We start from the raw sequence: 17241 nt of genomic DNA, 5'->3' as shown, positions 1-17241 counted from the left end.
AAACTTATTTATTTGAATTATTATTATTATTTTTTGAGACAGTCTCGCTTTGTTGCCCGGGCTAGAGTGAGTGCCGTGGCGTCAGCCTCGCTCACAGCAACCTCAGACTCCTGGGATCAAGCGATCCTCCTGCCTCAGCCTCCCAAGTAGCTGGGACGACAGGCATGCACCACCATGCCCGGCTAATATATTTATGTATATATGTTTTTAGTTGGTCAATTAATTTCTTTCTATTTTTAGTAGAGACGTGGTCTCGCTTAGGCTGGTTTCAGGCTCCTGACCTTGAGCGATCCTCCCGCCTCGGCCTCCCAGAGTGCTAGGACGACAGGCATGAGCCACCGCGCCCGGCCTGCCTTCCACATTTCTGTCCCTCTGTGTTGAGATTAGCACCAGCCCAGACGAAGGCGTCTCCCTCAGCCTGGGTCTTAGAACAAGGGACACATAGCACAGAGCCAAGCAGAGCCACTGCCAACCACAGGCTCATGAGCATTTGTTTTTCGGGGATGTTTGTTCCCGCAGCCCGAGGCTAACACCCAAAATATTCAACCACAAAAACTCAGTCCCTTATGTCCTATTCTCCAGTGAATCTGAGGATCTGGGCGGGCTGTCTTCCTGTTCATGGAGTGAAAGCCTATCAATGTGTCAAGTGGACCGGCAGGGGCAGAATCAAGAAATGGGAGAGGGAGGTCCCAATGCCTTTGATCCCGTACGTTCCGCTGTGCCTGTAGACCAACGCTGCACGTTATGGACATGCGCTAAGGAAGACATTCCTTTTTCACCTGAGCTAGTCTGGCCTGGGTTAAAACCTGACTTAAATGCACAGTGACGTATCAGTTCTCCCGACACCTCTGCAATGGTTATCTGATGATGTCCGGCACACCGGCATGCGTGACCCATCAAGTGACGGTGGTCACAGGGATAAGTCACACTGGGGTGTTCATCGATCCAAGTGAATAGCCTATTATGGGTTGAAGTGGCTTTTTCCCCTACCTCCACCTCCAAAAACCTATGTCAAAGTCCTAGCCGCTACTACCTGAGAATGTGACCTCGTTGAGCAATAGCATTGCAGATGTGATGAGTTCAGATGCGGTCATACGCTCTGGGAGGCCGAGGTGGGTGGATTCCTTGAGGTCAGGAGTTCGAAACCAGCCTGAGCAAAAGCGAGACCCTGTCTCTACTAAAAATAGAAAGAAATTAATTGGCCAACTAATATATATATAGAGAGAGAGAGAGAGAAAGAGAGAAAAAACAATTATTCAGACATGGTGGCACATGCCTGTAGCCCCAGCTACTTGGGAGGCCGAGGCAGGAGGATTGATTGAGGTCAGGAGTTCGAGACCAGCCTGAGCAAGAGCGAGCTCCCTGTCTCTACTAAAACTAGAAAGAAATTAATTGGCCAGCTAAACATATATAGAAACAATGAGCCGGGCATGATGGTGCATGGCTGTAGTCCCAGCTACTCGGGAGGCTGAGGCAGGAGGATCGCTTGGGCCCAGGAGTTTGAGGTTGCTGTGAGCTAGGCTGACGCCACAGCACTCACTCTAGCCTGGGCAACAAAGAGAGACTCTGCCTCAAAACAAAACAGAACAAAACATGACGAGGTCATACGGGAATAGGGTGGCCCTAAACTTATATAACCAGCGTGCTTGTAAGACGACAGCCGTGTGAAGGCAGAGACACACGAGAGAGAGAATGTCACGTGACCACAAAGGTACAGACTGGACTGTGCGGCTATAAGCAAGGGAATGGCAAAGACATTTGTCATCCTAGTAGAAGCCAGGGAGAGGCAGGAGGAGATGACCCTATAGGTTACAGAGGGCCTCTGGCACTTTGGTTTTAAACATCTAGCCTTCAGAACTATGAAATAGTACATTTCTCTCTTTTCCAAGACACCCAGCTTGCAGTACGCTGGGCTTTGTTAGGGTGGCCCTAGGACACTGATTTCTGATGGAAATCACTGTAACGCCCACAAGGGCCATATCGCCATGGATGTGTCCAAAGCATACCAAATGACACAAAAGGAAAAGAGTGGACAGTACAATGAAGTGGCCGGGCACACCGACTGAGAGATCAGGAAGACCTGGGTTCAAGTCCTGGTTTGTCCATTTACTTCAGGTGGTTTTCTGACTCCGATGTCTTCATTGAAATCGTGGGAAAGTCCACTGTTTTATTCATGGTGTTTCTTGGGAGTCGAATGAGATGGTGTGGGGGAGGTGCTTCTCGCTGCGCCCGGCAGAGTATGTGGTTTCTAAACAACACAGAGACGCACAGAGTCTTAGTTTGCCCTGCTATAACAAAGTGCATGGACTGGTTGGCTTATAAGCAAACATTATCTCCCACGGTTCTAGAGGCTAGAGATCCAAGATCAGGGAGCTAGTATGCATGGTTGGTTTCTGGCAAGGGGTCTTTTCCAGATTAGAGACTGTTAACTTTTCATTCTATGTCCACCTGATGAAAAGAGACAGAGAACTTGCTCTCTGGCCTCTTCTCCTAAGAGCACTAATCTCAGGCCGGGCGCGGTGGCTCACGCCTGTAATCCCAGCACTCTGGGAGGCGGGAGGATCGCTCCAGGTCAGGAGTTCGAAACCAGCAAGAGTGAGACCCTGTCTCTACTATAAATAGAAAGAAATTAATTGGCCAACTAATATATAGACAAAAAATTAGCCGGGCACGGTGGCGCATGACTGTAGTCCCAGCTACTCGGGAGGCTGAGGCAGGAGGATTGCTTGAGCCCAGGAGTTTGAGGTTGCTGTGAGCGAGGCTGACGCCACGGCACTCACTGTAGCCTGGGCAACAGAGTGAGACTCTGTCTCAAAAAGAAAAAAAAATTAAAAAAAAAAGAGTACTAATCTCATTCATGAGGGCTCTATTGTCATGGCTTAATTACCTCCCGAAGGCCCCTCTTCCTAATACCATCCCAATGGAGTTTAGACTTCAACATGTGAATTTTTGGGAGACATGAACATTCAGTCTATAACAGACAGACGGACTTACCTAGAAAGATATATCAATGCATACGTATATAGATTAAAGATCTATATCTTATCTAGCTATATAAAATTTAATTAACTGTTGGAATTCACTGTTGTGAATTCTCTCAACAAATTCCTGATAGTTTCAAATGAATCAATACATGGTGCTGGTGGTGGTTTTCCTGTTGTTTTTTTTTTAATGAATTTGCTCAACCTAATTTTCCAGTCATGCATAGACACTACTTACTCATGCAGACCTTGTTCTGTAAATACCCCAATCTTCTGTCTTTGCAAAGATAATCTTTCCCTAAGAGTTACAATCTCCTTTCCGTACATTGATTGTACGGATCAAAGGCCCTTTGACTTACATCAGCCTGGGCCAAAGTAGTCATTACCATAGATTTTCCACTTTCCCTCTTTAATAGGAGAAGCTTTTAGGATCTGGGTAATGGTTTGGATGTCAAGCAAGACCTGCAAACTTCCTTAGATGCAGAATAAAGTAATATTCCTTTGGTAATATTCCTTTCTGGTATATTCTATTCTGGTAATGTTCCTTTCGTCATCAGTGTAGTTTTTCTCCCTTTTCCCATCTGTTCTGCCCAACGCCATTTTGCCCCCAAAACTCACCTCCACAACAAGGACGGCCTTTGTACGGATTGTTCCTCATACACTTGCAAAGACAAAAAGAGTAAGGGCTTCATGCTGAAGCTAGAATCGCTTGATGTCTTTTGCGGCGGTTAATCTGGGCGATTCTGGTTCTACGGGTGGATTGGTCTAAGTTTCCACGTGTGAAAGATTGGGTCCTGGCCTACCAAGCGGAAACTTCTAGAATAGCTTACGGTTACAGACATTGCTCTCAACATGTCTTCTCCACCTACGCCTGGCCAAAGACTCCAATTTGCTGGTCTGAGAGCCACTCCTCTGTATCACGACGCTACGAGAAGACTCCCGTGGAGATGCATTAGAAAGAAGTACCCGATACTTGAAGGCTATTAGTTCATTAGGCTGATCAGTTCCTTGCCTATTAGAAAATACCTTCCAGGGTTTTGAGGGAATGGGGAATTGGATGATGGATTTTTGGCCCAGTGGCCCATTACTAAAGGAACAGGAAGGAGGAAAGGGATAGCTCCGCCAGCTTGAGGGTGAGTTAGGGTTGCAAAAATCATCCAGGAGAAGAATGGTTTCCAAATGGCCCAATAAGTCCTGTCTAGATGGACACCCAGATGCCTCCCAACCTCCCTCCCTCCCTTGTAGACGATATCCATGGATGTCATGAAGGCAGGCTACCCTAGGTGGAGACCTCCCCCACTCCCGCCCCTGAGCTTATGAAATGAGTAAGACTCAGGTTTCGACGACACTTGAAAGGCCAGGAGGTTCCACTCAACCTTGAATGGGGAGGAAGCGGCTTCTTGCTAGACGAGCGGACGAGCGGATATAGTCTGTAATTCCCTCAAAATTTCACAGGCTGGGCTTCCTGGCCCCACCCACCCGGACCGTTAGGCAGGGGTCCTTCTCATCTTTTTGTGACTATTGTGCAAGGAAGAAAGTGAGCCACCTTGCGTCCCTTCAAAGGCATCTCGACACAGTTGGGCTGGCTCAGCTACCCAAGGAGGAGACTCAGTCGGCAGGTGTGGGCTGGTGAGGGTGTCACGTGTGACATTACCCAGCAAACACGCTGCTGGGGGGGGGGTCCTTCCTTCCCTGGCTCGTCATGCTAGCGGGCATCTCACCTCTGGACACGCCTCACGAGCCTGGCCCCCCGGTTTTCCTTCCGCATGAAGTTATCAAAGTGTCAAAGCAAGTAGCAAAGCGTCATCCAATGGCTCAAGAACATACATTGTCGAATTGTCCTACAAGCTTATGTCTGACTTGCCCCGACCCTCCACAGGTAAGAGTCAAGGACAAATGTTCTCTAGCGTCATCGCATCTCATTTTCTGTTGCTGACCGTCCGTCAGACTTGGCTTCCTTCCAGCCAGATCCTAAGTCAGCCTGACTGGAATTGCATGGACTCGAGACTTCCGTGATAGCAAATCTATAGATATAGTATCTAGAGAAAGGTGAAAATGAATTCCACAGCCCAGTAAAACACCAGTAACCAGAAATATCCTTTTCTACCTGGGGGGGGGATCTCTTCATAGTGCATAGTTTGAAATAAAAGTGCAGAGTGGGACCTGGACCTCCTTAGGGGTGTAGCCGGGAATCGAGCCGTCCTGGGCTGGGCAGGCTCGAGAACGGCTGCTTTAAGCGTGGCAACGGAAGTCCAAACGTCTGAGAGTAACTGGGCCAGGCTGCCAGCAGGTGCGGCCGCTCACTGCTACTACGGAGAAAGAGCCACAGCTGGGGCGTCACGGGCGGACTCAGCAGGAAGCCGCCGCCAGCGGAGACGCAGAGACCGGGCTGGGGCCGGGCAGAGGTGCCGCCCTGAGGCTCCTGCGAAGGCTGGAGTGACCTCGGCTCGCAATGAAGCCGCTCTCGGGCCTCCAAATGGTAAGGTGTGACTGGTCGTGCTGCTTCCAGTCCCCAAACTCACTCTGTATGTCCACGCTAACCTTTCCCAAATCATAGTCTGCTCGACACGAGTGTTTGGAGGAACGCAAGTGAATCTTCTGCAGGGGAAAAAAAAAGTTACCTTTCTCAGATCCGCTTAGGGGGTAACTGCTTTGTACATAGAGGCTTCGTCGGGCCCTTCTCTGGGCACGTGGTTCTATTTTAAAAATTCTATATAAAAATTCTATATAAAAATATTCTAAAATTCTATGTAAAAAAAAGTGCCTGTAGCCTGAGCAAGAGCCAGACCCTGTCTCTACTATAAATAGAAAGAAATTAACTGGCCAACTAAAAAAAAAGAAACATATATATATAAATATATAATATATATAAATATATTTATGTAAATATATATTACATATAATATATATTATAAATATAAATAAATATATATATAATATATGTATATAGAAAAAATTAGCCGGGCATGGTGGCACATGCTTGTAGTCCTAGCTACTCGGGAGGCTGAGGCAGGAGGATCGCTTGAGCCCAGGAGTTGGAGGTTGCTGTGAGCGAGGCTGACGCCACGGCACTCACTCTAGCCTGGGCAACAAAGGGAGACTCTGTCTCAAACAAACAAACAAACAAAATGCCTGAGTGGTCCTGGAGTATAGAATTCTAATTAACCTTAAGTCACCTTTTCCTAAACCAATACAGTGGCCCTCCGCATGTGGGCATTGGTCCCAGGACCTGCCATGCACAGCAAAACCCAAGGACGCCCAAGCCCTTGGCATGCAGCAGTGCAGGATGTGCATGCAGCCCACACACACCCCCCCGCAGGCTGCAACCATCTCCGGATCACTTATAACACCGAATGCGAGGTCAATTGCTATGTAAATTGCTATGCTGCATTGTGTAGGGCAGGTGTCCTCAAACTACGGCTCTCGGGCAACACGTGGCCCGCCAAGGACATTTATCCGGCCCTCCACCGGGTGTTTTTGCCGCCTGCCTGTCCTGCTCAGCAGCCGACGCGTCCCGGGCCCACAGTGCGCACTCTCCAACGGTCTGAGGGACAGTAGACTGGCCCCTGTTTACAAAGTTTGAGGACCCCTGGTTTAGGGAATAATGACAAGAAAAAAAAGTATGTATGTGTTCAATACAAACCCAAATATTTTTCTTTTTCTGAATATTTTTACCCCTCAGTTGGTAGAATCCATGGGCACGGGAACCCCTGGACACGTATGGCTGACTGCATGTGTTTTCATGAGAACACATAATAAGTGTCCATGGAAGACTGTTTGAGGAATTCTGGTGGACACAGGTAAACATAAAAGTTGAGAGGACTGGTTTTGTCTATCAGAAATGTAGCAAAGGTCTTCTCTGCTCCTGTCTCCCCGTTGGTTAGTTTCCCAACGAACGGGCAGTCTAGCTCAGTGGTCAGGAGAACGGGTTTGGAGCCAGACTGCCTGGGTTCACATGCCTGCCCCGAAACGAGCAGGGAGTAAGATCTTTCCGATGCATTTGTGCAGCTGCTCCACGTCGCGGTTTCCTGCCCTCAAAGCGGAGATTGAGGATGCTCTCTCCACGGGGTTGCCGTGGGGTGCACACAAAAACACTCTGTGCAAGTTCAGGTTCATTCCCCGAGTTTGCCTGGAGCCCTAGGATCTGTGACGGCGCCTTGGAAGGCAGGAGCAGGGAACAGAAGGGATGGGGGCGACGCCAAACTTCCACCTCCCCACCTCCACGCTGCAGCCGGAGCTGTACTACCTTGATAGATATGTGTGGAATCTGGGTGACCCTTAATTAAGAAAAAAGAGGGAAAAAAAGATGCATTCCAAATAAAGAAAGACTAAGAAAACCACTGCCCTCTGCAGCGTCTTGTCATTACCGTGTTTCCCTGAAAATAAGGCCTACCCATAAAAAATAAGCCCTAGCAGCATGTCTAAGCATGTGCGCAATAGAAGCCCTACCCCGAAAATAAGCCCTAGTGCTGGGCGTTGCTATGAAAATAAACCCTAGTGCTGGGCGTGGCTATGGAAATAAGCCCTAGTGCTGGGCGTGGCTATGGAAATAAGCCCTAGTGCTGGGCGTGGCTATGGAAATAAGCCCTAGTGCTGGGCGTGGCTATGAAAATAAGCCCTAGTGCTGGGAGTGGCTATGAAAATAAGCCCTAGTGCTGGGAGTGGCTATGAAAATAAGCCCTAGTGATGGGCGTGGCTATGAAAATAAGCCCTAGTGCTGGGAGTGGCTATGAAAATAAGCCCTGGTGATGGGCGTGGCTATGAAAATAAGCCCTAGTGATGGGCGTGGCTACGCAGCACATCTGCACAACCCGTGCATATCGTCTCGGAGCGGGAAAGAACACGAGCAGCCCTTCTCATCCGCCCCATGAGAGCTCTAGTGCTCCACAGGAGAGATCGGGGCCAGTGGTTCCAAAGGAAATAGAGTTGCAAGACATTCAGGATGGGATTCAGGGTTTGGAGAGTGATGAGGATGTTCCAGAAGAAGACAACTTCACTCTATTTGAATCAATGTAGATGGTTGCACTGTACTTAAAAAGAAAATAACACATCTCCTGAACATAAGCCCTGCTAGGGTGTCTTCTGGAGGAAAAATAAATATAAGACCCGGTCTTATTTTGGGGGAAACACGGTAGTAGCATACAACGCCCTTCCACAATTATTGTGCAATCTCCTAACTGTGCTGCTCATCTCCCCGAATATTTTGTATCCTCTTTGGGAGAAGGGCCTAGGTCATTTCCAAGGATCTAGCTCCCCCAGTTAAATCGGTTACGCTAGCAAGGACTTAAATACTTGTCAATGAGGAACCACCACCTTGTTCCACACTGGCGCCCCCATAGATTGCCTTTCTTAAGGTTCAGCCCACCAAGAACTCTCTTTCCACTTCCTTGAGCAGGCAGCCACAGCATGCTTATCTCCCCGGACTGTCTTCCAGAATGATCTACTTCAGCCCCCATCCCCCCCTTCCATGGTCTCTTTCTTCCAGCACCAAAGGCCAGTCTCAGGATAGCCTCTAAATATCTACATTTCCTTAGCAGGATTCAGAGGATCATAGATCTGAGAGAGATGAAGGAGAAAAAAATAGATAAATCTAGCAGGGCGTCTTATCCTCTCCTTGTGCAAAACGGTTCAGGCCTGAACATTCTCTAAATATTTGTCAGGGCCCGGTATTAAAGACTGGAAGCGACAAGGCCCCTCCAGGGAGACGCTGGCATTAAACCTCACTCTTATAGGAGGGTTTCTTGGACCGACTTCTCGGTTTCACGTGTCACCACCAAAAAATCTCACTTTTAGTTAAATCCTTTCTCGGTGGCGAGTGGCGGGTACAGAAAAGCCACAGAAGAGTCAGAAGAGGGCGGAGCTGTCACTCTGCAGGCTGCCATCTCTTCCAGCTACAGGTAATTAAAACAGGATGGGGGCTTGGACTCCTCTCCTAAAGAGAAAGGACCTGTCGGATCTTGCAGGCTCCGTCTTTCCCGTGTGTCGCGCCCACCTCGCCAGCAAGGAAGACGCGGCAACTGGAGTTCTTCTGACCGTGCTTTATTGGGGGATCCCTTAGGCTACATTTTGCGGAAGACCCAGAAAAGGGGAAGGGCAGTTTCTTATATACACTGCAAAGCAGGAAACTCATATCATTGGTTACATTCGACACACAGGCGCAGAACTTGTTTACCAGCGGGAGAAGCAAGGGCGAGGCACCGGATATCAGCGCCATATTTTAATGGCGTTGTCACCGCGCCCCACAGCTCCCCCTGTTTTATTTAATAAATGAGCACTGAGCAGCCGCTCAGCCCCGTCCTTCGACAGAGCGATCAAGGCTGCAGAGCCTCATAGCCAACAGCTGTCACCTTGCCTCGTGCAATGAGCAGAACTCGGAGGCGTGCAAAGGCTGACTGCCAGGCAGACAAAATGGGTAAGGCCTCTGTCTTAGGCTACATGGGTTGCTTCCCCATCATGGCTCAAATCTACGACGCTCAATGATGGGGCCCCATGCATTCCCGTCATGGAGTAACCTTACAGCCAACTCGGGGGGGCTGCTGGGGCGATAACAGCGCCTTAGTTTAACATGTTCAGCCAAACCTGTGGGTTTTGCCCAAGCTCTAACGCAGCAAAAGCCTGAATCATCAATATCTGATTACGTTGGTTCTGACGCGCCATTCTGACAATACATGTGAGCCCTAATATGGCAATAAGCGCAAGGAGACCTGCCAGGGCGCCCATACCAGCCCATTCCTTAAGATGATTGGCAGCCTGTGAAATCCAGCTAGTTAAACCTTCAGCAACAGCAAGATCAACCCGTGTAGAATTAATATGAATAATGGATTGCTGTAACTCAAGTAACAGTCTCTCAAATCCATGAGACCAATTAGACATTAGGTAATGGGACAGTTGGCGAGACAAGTTTGCTGCACGGGACAAATTATGATAGGGGATGGAGGTAACGCATAAACCGGGCCACCGCTGCTCGCATCCCAGCTGCACAAGCTGCAATAACGAGTCCACTTGTTCTTGGACTAAGTCCACTCTTTGATTAATGATCGTAATTCCTCCTTTAAGCTGCGAGTTGACATTCACTTGGGTCGCCAAAGCGGTGGCCACTCCCGCAGACAGGTCGTTCACAGCCTGGGCAGTCTGAACTGTAGATGTCAGTGCAACAGTGGCGGCTGTAGCGCTAGCAACAGCGATGCCTATGGCAGTCACTATGGCCGCTGTTATACCAAAGTCGCGGCGATGTCGGAACAGCGTCATCGATGAGGGTGTTTCAACTGGAACAGGGATGAACCGAGGTAAGCGCGCCACAAATGCAGAGGAGTGTTGTGTAGCATTCCAGCAAAGGGAATACAAGCAAGTGTCATTGGAACAGGATAACACGTCGCCATCAGTGGACAGATTGGTAACAATAAAGATAAAAGGTGGCCAAACACAGACCGGGGTGGGAGCAAAAGATATATTAGACCAAGGCTTGGTTTTGTTCAATGTAGTCTCAAAGTAGGAGCTCTTATTCCACCTCCACTCTGCTGTCTCTATCTTTCCTCCCGCAATCATAGAAAACGGTGCCAAATCAGTGCAACTACCGTTGATTCCACACAATAACCACAAATCAAACGGGTTAGCTGGATCCCAAAGCCAAGGGCTTTGTGAGGTGAAATTGACCCCAGGATCGGTGGCACTATACACAGTAGACATTGTGGGCGACATGGTGAAGAAACTATCGACAACCCAGGATGCATAACTACTCTGGCACCCCGTCCAAGGTGCAAGGGATTCTCTACTTCTTTGGCTATGGCATCTGGGTGCCCACTTAGGCTGTAATTTTATACCGCCATTGACCCTTGTTGGCCAAACGCCATGAATAGCGGTGCCGTTAGCCTCAGGGATGGGCTGGGACGGTTTGTCAAGCCAAACAGCTACCTGCCGATATAAACGAAGGCACTGAGGGCGGTAGGAAGTATTAGTTACCAGAGTAAAACAAAGTGACCCAGCGACAGTAATGTTTGCGCTATGAGAAAAGTTTGCCTGTTCGGGGTCGAAAGGAACATAAGGCAGGTCCAGTGAGATGTTGGTGGTGAGGAAACGAGGAAAGACGGTGGAGTCATGGCGGATCGGCATCGGCATCGGGAAGACGTCCATCACCGCCCACCTGGGCTCCGCCCCGGACCCCGTCATTATTAGGTCCATCAGCAGGCTCAGCCACAACAGGCTCATCGTCGCTGGGATCTGGGCGGACTAGTCTGGTCAGCCGGGCTGGTACCCAAACAGGGTTCTCTTGGTCCTGTGGGAAAACACAAACAGATCCCCTGGATCTGGCCACTACCGGATCCGGGCCTTTCCACTGGTTAGACAACACATCCTTCCACTTTACCAGCTCCTTCTTAGGCTGCCCAGGTGCAACATGCCTGTCAGCGGCGGAGCGCCCTCTGGCATCTAGGTTCAAAAAATTCAAAGTAAAGAGAGCAAGGGAAAGGCGTCCTTTTGGTGCTATTGCCGGCAAGGCATCTCCCCCTTTTTGTTTTTGCAGATACATTTTGAGTGTGCCATGGGCACGTTCCACAATGCCTTGCGCTTGAGGGTTGTAGGGAAGACCGGTGCGGTGCTCCACACCCAAGCGAGTGCAAAATTGTTGAAAAGCTTTGGAAGCATAGGCTGGGCCATTATCAGTTTTGACAATCTGGGGTTTACCCCAGGCTGCCCAAGCCTCTAGGCAGTGGGTAATTACCTGACTGGCCTTTTCCCCAGGCAGAGGAGTGGCATGAAGGACACCTGAGCAGGTATCAATAGAAACATGCACATACTGTAATTTGCCAAATGAAGGAATGTGGGTGACATCCATCTGCCAAAGTTGCAGTGGGCGCAACCCTCGGGGGTTAACCCCAGTGTGAGTAACAGAACGAAAGGGAGCGCAAGGTGCGCACTGCAGAACTATGTCACGAGACTCAGCGCGAGAGATGTTGAACTTGAGGCGCAGAGTTTCGGCTGGCACGTGATACAACTTGTGAAACTCAGTAGCAGCAACAAGCGGGTCTGCTACCTAGAGGGCCCGAGTGGCGCGGTCTGCCAAGTTGTTCTTTGACGCCATGGGTCCTGGTAGCAGAGAATGGGCTCTGATGTGCTGAATAGAAAATGGGTTTTTTCTGTTTAGAATAGTATTCCTAATTTCTGTAAATACAGAAAAGACTGTACTTTTGGCAAGAATGTGAAAGGAGTTTTCTAACTGTTTAACTGCGTTGACCACATAAAAGGAGTCTGAGATGATGTTGATAGGTTCAGTGATAGTACTGAGAACCAGACCGACTATGGCACACTCTACTAGCTGAGGAGAAGAATAGTCAAACTGTTTTGTATATACCTTGTCTTGAATGACATAGCTCCCAATACCTGTCTTAGAGCCATCGGTATACACATCCAAGGCATCAACCAAAGGTAACAGTGACGTTACTCTTGGAAAAATGAGCTCGTTTCTCATTGCAAACTGCAGTAAGGCATGTCTGGGATAATGGTTGTCAATGCTCCCTGGGAAAGTGCATCTCAATATGGCCCATACATCAAGAGTGGCACATAAGGTGTTTACCTGATTGGCAGTATATGGACAGATTAGGCTATTAGGAAAGCGTCCGAAATGAGAAACAGCCAAGTTAATACCCTTTAATGCTATCTCAGCCACACAGGTAGGATAATGGCCAATCACTTTTCCTGGAGAGGCTTGAGGATGCACCCATAAAAGGGGACCATCCTGCCAAAGCACTGCCGTAGGAAGCATAGGAGAAGGGAGTACACAGAGGGAGAAAGGATCATGGTGTTGAATGCGCACTAGTTGCGCCCTTTGAATGGCTTCTTCAACCCTATGAAGAGCCTTAAGGGCCTCAGGAGTCAAAGTTCTAGGAGACGTGATGTGTGAGTCTCCCTCTAGAATCTGAAATAATGGCTTCAGCTCTGCTGTGGTAAGACATAAAAAAGGTCGAAGCCAATTGATATCTCCTAGCAGTTTCTGAAAATCGTTTAAGGTCTTCAAGGCATCTCTTCGGATGGACAGTCTTTGGGGCACAATCTTGTCAGGGAGAATATTACTGCCAAGAAACGTGCCTACCTCTCCCTCTTGCACCTTTTCAGGGGCAATCAACAAGCCTTTTCTTTTCAAGTGAGCCTGAAGGGATGCGTAAGCTTGGTGAAGCGTGCCCTCATCACGATGACATAAGAGAATGTCATCCATGTAATGAATAATCTTTACCTTTGAAAACTTCTGCCTAACCGGCTGGATAGCTGAGGCCACATAAAGTTGGCACATAGTGGGACTGTTAGCCATGCCCTGAGGCAAAACCTGCCATTGATATCTTGCATCAGGCTGCTCGTGGTTTGTGGAGGGCAGCGTGAATGCAAATCTGTTCTTATCCTGCGGATGCAGAGGAATAGAGAAAAAACAGTCTTTGATGTCTATAATAATAAGGCTCCAACGTTTAGGCAATGCTGAGAGAAGGGGCAATCCTCTTTGAACAGGCCCCATAAGCTGCATCTGGGCATTAATTGCTCTAAGGTCATGCAACAGTCTCCATTTACCAGACTTCTTTTTAATTACAAAAATAGGAGTATTCCAAGGAGATTGAGAGGGTTCAAGATGTCCAAGAGTAAGCTGTTCTTGTACTAAATCACGGGCAGCATGTAACTTCTCTTTAGGCAAGGGCCACTGAGGCACCCACACCGGCTCCTCTGTTTTCCAGGGTATGGGCAGAAGCTCCTCAGTGGCGAGCGGCCCCTAAGAAAAACCCAGCCCTTCCCAAGGCGGGGCATGCGGAGGTGGGCGGTACCGCTCACAACCTGCCGCTTTCTGAAAAACTGGTTTCTCTTTCTTTTTTAGTTTCTCATCTGACTCTGGGCTATACGGGGGCGGCCACTTAGTATCTCCGTCCGCTGCACCTGGATCAGTTTCAGGAGCGATCTGTGTCGCCTCCTGTGTGTTGAGCCGCCGGAGCTCCCTCCTTAAGTCAGCGAAAGTAGGGCACGGAGGGTCTCCTCCCTCGGAGTCAGAAGACTCGGACGAGGACCCAGACTTGTCAGAGTGAGGCTCAAAGTGCAAGTCTGGAAACTGTGGTACCGGGGGCAGGGGCGTGGCCAATGCCCCTGAGCTAGTCCCCGACCTTTGTTGCTTGTTTCGCAACTTCTCCTTTTCACTTATCGCTGCAGCACCTCCCCCACAACCTCCTTCTGAACACTCGGACTGAACCTCCGCTAATTGCTCTGCAGCACTCTGAGAACCGAGAGGATCACATTTCAAACAATCTAAAATTAATTTATGAAGCAGAAGCACACCGGGTTTTAAATCTGATGCTCCCTTAAGGTCTCTCCCTAGTTTTTTCCAGGACGCTATCGTCAGTGAACCAGAGCCTAAAAACCAAGGAGCAATCCGGTCCACTTCCTTCAAAAAATTCTTTAAATCGCGTTTCTCAATGTGAATCCTATTACTAGATAAAAGGTTCTTCAGAGGCCACACAAAGCGCCGAAGCGGTATGTTGCCCATAGTGACTTGGGGAAAGGGAGAGAACGGCCGTCCCGCACGTCAGTTCTGAACTCACCTCCTAATGAGGTCGTCTCCGCTGGTGCTTCAAGGTTGTTTCGTTTTCCCGGGTTTCGGCACCACTTGTCGCGCCCACCTCGCCAGCAAGGAAGACGCGGCAACTGGAGTTCTTCTGACCGTGCTTTATTGGGGGATCCCTTAGGCTACATTTTGCGGAAGACCCAGAAAAGGGGAAGGGCAGTTTCTTATATACACTGCAAAGCAGGAAACTCATATCATTGGTTACATTCGACACACAGGCGCAGAACTTGTTTACCAGCGGGAGAAGCAAGGGCGAGGCACCGGATATCAGCGCCATATTTTAATGGCGTTGTCACCGCGCCCCACACCCGTGCAGAGCCAAATCGCAACCTTGCAACTGTAAGCCAGTAACAATGCCTCATGTGCGCGTCCCGACCCAGTTCACCTACTCAGACGCCCACAGGACTGGCGACTGCACCCGCTTCCGCCGGCAGATGGCCGTCCCACAGGAATGAACGCCCTGTGTCGCCGGGCCAGCCTTCCCTTTCTTCAAAAAGAGAGAAATTGGCTGTGGAAAGCAACATGGAGATGCCTCGAAGCGATACAAGAGGGTCCACCATTGGATCCAGCAATCCACCACTGGGCGTCTACCCAAAAGATCAAAAGTCACTCTATGAAAAAGACACCTGCACTTGAATGTTTATAGCAGCACAGTTCACAATCGCAAAGTTGTGGAAACAACCCAGGTGCCCATCAATCCATGAGTGGATTAATAAAATGTGGCGTACGTACACCATGGAGTACTACTCAGCTATAAGAAACAACGGTGATCTAGCGTATCTTATATATTCCTGGCTAGAGCTGGAGCCCATTCTACTAAGTGAAGTATCCCAGGAATGGAGAAACAAGCACCACATGGACTCACCAGCAAATTGGTATCAACGGATGAACACCTCAGTGGACACATAGGAGTAACATCTATCGGGTGTCGGGCAGGTGGGAGGGGGAGGGGACGGGTGTATACAAACACAACGAGTGAGATGTGCAACGTTTGGGGGATGGGCACGCTTGAAGCTCTGAGTCGAGGGGGAGGGGGCATGGGCAATATACGTAACCTTAACGTTTGTACCCCCATAACATGCTGAAATAATAAAAAAGAGAGAAATCAAAGACACAGAATGATAGCTAGACAGGAGGAATGAGTTCCTAGCTTCTACGCCGCTGTAAGATGACTGCGGTTAACAATCATATATAGCTGCAAACAGCTAGAAGGAGGAGATCGAATATTTCCAACACAGAGAAATGCCAAACATTTGAGACGACGGGTATGCTAATTACCCGAATCTGCTTACTATACGTTGTATGCACGGAAGCTTCGCTATGCACCCCATGACCATGCACGATTATTTGTCAGGTTTAAAAAATAAACAAAATAAAGAGGGAACCAGAATTCAAGATTTCGGTGGGAAATCTCTTCGTTTATAAACTTTGGCAACTAATCTGAATTATTTTCAACCCGTTGTGAAGGCCCATCCGACATCTGTCCCCTCTGCCAGGTGAGAGCTCTTCTCCCTCTGAAATCCAACGCTATCTGTAAATGTGTGCAGGCAGCACAGCGCTGGGTGTTTGTAATTGTGTGTGTGTAGAAGTCTTGCCTTGTGGGTTCCCCGAGGGCAGGAACCAGACCTGTGATTGTTGGATCTGAAATCTCCAAAATGCAGATATTTATTCTGTCTCTTCTAGATAGTCACAACTCTCAAAGGGGAAGTCCCCAGTACCTTTGTTCAGAAAAATGGCCAGGCCACGCAGGCAGTAGGCAAGACGGCTGTGGGACTAGATTATGTGGGGCTTTCTCCTCCTGCCTCACTACTGGATAGCCCGGTGACCTTGAGGAATTTCACAGTACCTTAGTCTTTTCATCTATAACATGATGATTACAACAGTCCTGAGGGTAGGGAGAGGTGGCTCACATCTGTCATCCTAGCACTCTGGGAGGCCGAGGCGGGAGGATCGCTCGAGGTCAGGGGTTCGAGACCAGCCAGAGCAGGAGCCAGACCCCCATCTCTACTAAAAATAGAAAGAAATTAGCTGGACAACTAAAAATTATATAGAAAAAAATTAGCCGGCCATGGTGGCACATACCTGTAGTCCCAGCTGCTTGGGAGGCTGAGGCAGGAAGACCGCTTGAGCCCAGGAGTTTGAGGTTGCTGTGAGCGAGGCTGACGCCACAGCACTCTAGCCTGGGCAACAGAGCAAGAATCTGTCTCAAAAATATAAATAAGTAAATAAAATAAAAATAATAAAAAGACTACATATAATAATAATAATAAAAAAACATTCCTAGCTCATAGTGTTATTGTGAGGTTCAAATGGCACAACAGAGTGTAAATCACTGAGTACATACACTAAGAGCTTAATACATGTCATTTGGAAGCTGCTTCATAGTCCCATGATGTCAAAATATCCAAGAACCAATGGTGCCCCCACTTGAACTTTATATTTTGCTAATTGGTCTAATTTTGTTCGCCTCTTCGGGTCTTATTTTTACCCCTGAAAGTCAAGTCGGCTTGCTACGCCCTTGGCTGAGTCCATAGCCCTCCTGATGGCTGAAAATGGTGTAAACAAAAGGTCGGGTGATCTTGTCTGGGTTACCCATCATCATGGAAGATCATGGCTACATGCTCACCTGCTGTGTCTCCCCAAAAATAAGACAGGGTCTTATATTTATTTTTC

At 48.7% G+C, this 17241-nt stretch overlaps 1 long non-coding RNA gene across 1 annotated transcript; it reads right to left on the bottom strand.

The window, feature by feature from the left end:
* Positions 1-9004: 9004 nt before the first annotated feature.
* Positions 9005-14870, bottom strand: LOC142865606 (uncharacterized). Its single transcript, XR_012915806.1, has 2 exons — positions 14546-14870; positions 9005-11253 (listed from the first exon to the last, which is right to left on the bottom strand). It is a non-coding gene; the product is annotated as an uncharacterized LOC142865606 (long non-coding RNA).
* Between the last annotated feature and the right edge of the window lie 2371 nt (positions 14871-17241).

This window comes from Microcebus murinus, chromosome 30 (assembly GCF_040939455.1).
Source record: "Microcebus murinus isolate Inina chromosome 30, M.murinus_Inina_mat1.0, whole genome shotgun sequence".
Lineage (NCBI taxonomy): Eukaryota > Metazoa > Chordata > Mammalia > Primates > Cheirogaleidae > Microcebus > Microcebus murinus.
The sequence above is the reverse complement of the archived record's forward strand: the minus strand, read 5'-3'. Positions and strand labels throughout refer to the sequence as shown.